We start from the raw sequence: 2166 nt of genomic DNA, 5'->3' as shown, positions 1-2166 counted from the left end.
AAGGAAGGAGGGCAGGCCGCGTAAAACTGGAATTCAACCCGCGACCGCCTGTCTGACGGATAGACAGGTGTAATAATAGACGTAAACGAGGAAGCAAGAACCGTGAACACCGTCGTTGGTCGTAGGAAAGCGTAGGAGAACCGACGTGTATCTCCGACGAGGACGATTCTATTCAGTTTGTTCCGTGATTTCTTCGTTTTCTCGAGGCTTGACAGTAGGAGGATGGTGTTCCTGGAAGACGAGACACCGGGGGCTGAAGAAGATTATGCGAACTCGTCGGTGGCGAGGAAGAGGAACGCGATGGATGAACCGGCCTACGTGTGCAAGAGCGAGACTTCTCAGGGAACAGGGTGGCGGGAAGTAGGTAGGTTGGTTGCCTACCTACTACGCGGAAGAAGGAGATTGGGGCGACTGGGGAGAAGGAGTAGGTACACGAAGCCGGTATACAACCGCGGACCGGAGACGAGAAGCCAGAGGAGCAGGTTCGGCCGGTCTAACCTGATTCTCAAAGGGAACCCTGCATCAGATTGGACCCACCTCCGTGGGTCCGTTTGTATTTCAAGTACCTGTACTCCCTCGCTTCGCGTCAGTGGACGATGCCTTCGGAGACGGAGGACTCGACGAGCCTTTGCGAAGAGGAACAAGCTTCTCTACGGAGAGCTCGAGTACATGCTGGTAGAAGAGCTGGTGTCTCGAAGACGAGGCACTAGGCACGTCGGCGCGTTAACCGGCTCCGTGGTGTCTATCGTGTGGCATTTTGGGTCCGATCGATTAGTGGGCAAAGCCTTTTACAAGTGATTCGACTGATCCGTAGTGATCTCGTACAGTGAACATAGAAATCGAAGAGAGAAAGAAGAAGAGTGTGAGAGAGTCCGTAGGTCTCAGGTGTCTTCTGAATTTCTCGACTGGATCGACTTAAAAGTGGATCCAATCGGAATAAGAAGTTTGGACCGTTCGAGGCCTTCGAAAACGAGATGTTTGCTCGTCTCGAAGCTTACCTGGCCCACGAAGTCAACCACGCTCCTCCTTTTTACTACCTGCGAACGTTCCAACTTTATAGAGGTGCTGTCCTCCTCGTGCAGTGTTCCGGGAGTGAGAATTAGTGGCGAGTTTTCGACCGTGGGAATTGAGCATCCTTTCTCGCGATTAACACGTGTTGTCTCTTTGGCCATGAAGAATCGAACGAAGAAAGAAGAAGGACAGACGAGGTAATGGAGACGAAGTGCGTAGATATGGACCATTCGAGAATGTTCTTCAAATATCTATGCTCCTGGTCGCGATATGAAACGTCGTTATGTAAAGCCAAAAGAAATCTACGTTGCGTATAGAACTACGCGATTCCATTAGCAGCCACCATTAAACCGGGACCAATTATATTTGCGAGTCTTCCATTCACTCGCTCTACCAGGAACGCGTATGCTGATCGCGTCTCGTTCGTTTGAACGCACGCAATCGCAGCTCTGAACGCGAGCCCATTTTTACCAGTCGAACGTGCACCGTTTTACGTAATCCTTCGAAACTCTAGCTTGCACACGGCTGTAGCGTACAGTTCGACTAAAAACCGATTATAGGAAAAACCTGATCTAAAGTTGATTTAAAGCTAATCTAAAACGACCTACGGCGATAGAATAGGAAAGAAAAAATCGATTGGAGTCAATTGGACGAAAGAAATGTGAAAAAGAGATATACGGGAACCGGATGATCCCACTTGTCGTCGACGTGCAAGTTGTTTACCGGCGGCTCACCTGCGCGTCACCTGTGCGTCATCGTGCAGGTAGCCGGTGAACATCCGCGGAAAAGAGGTGCACAGCATTGACGCGGTTAAACGATCGACATCTCATCCACAGACAGATATCCCACGGTTAGAGACGAGATACTCACTTTGTCGGGGCTAGCGTACAAAGAGAAACGTATCCGAGGGGTATCTCGATGTATATCTCGAAGTGTATCTCGCTGGATCGTAAGGGAGGAAGTCTTCTGCGCATTCGATACAGAAAAGTCGATATTCTTCTTAGAAGATGGATTGATGGACGATCTTCGTGCCGATGGCTTGAAAGTGCGCGCGTGTAGACGTGTGTACGTATGTGGAGAGCAGTAAGAAGAAGGTGGTAGAGAACGTGGTAGGTGGTAGGTCGAGGGGTGCTGGTGGGGTGCTGGTGGGGTGGC

General features: G+C 50.4%; 1 protein-coding gene across 4 annotated transcripts in view; it reads right to left on the bottom strand.

The window, feature by feature from the left end:
* Positions 1–2160, bottom strand: part of LOC100745214 (protein grainyhead) — a 169695-nt gene extending 167535 nt beyond the window's left edge. For all 4 annotated transcript variants that reach the window (XR_004461557.1, XR_004461556.1, XR_004461558.1 and 1 more), the window contains exon 1: positions 1882–2160. The gene's annotated coding sequence lies outside the window, so the exon portion shown is untranslated. The remainder of the gene's footprint in view (positions 1–1881) is intronic.
* Between the last annotated feature and the right edge of the window lie 6 nt (positions 2161–2166).

The sequence above is a fragment of the Bombus impatiens genome, unplaced genomic scaffold, assembly GCF_000188095.3.
Source record: "Bombus impatiens unplaced genomic scaffold, BIMP_2.2 scf_0263, whole genome shotgun sequence".
Classification (NCBI taxonomy): domain Eukaryota; kingdom Metazoa; phylum Arthropoda; class Insecta; order Hymenoptera; family Apidae; genus Bombus; species Bombus impatiens.
This window is presented reverse-complemented; position numbering and strand designations above follow the sequence as displayed.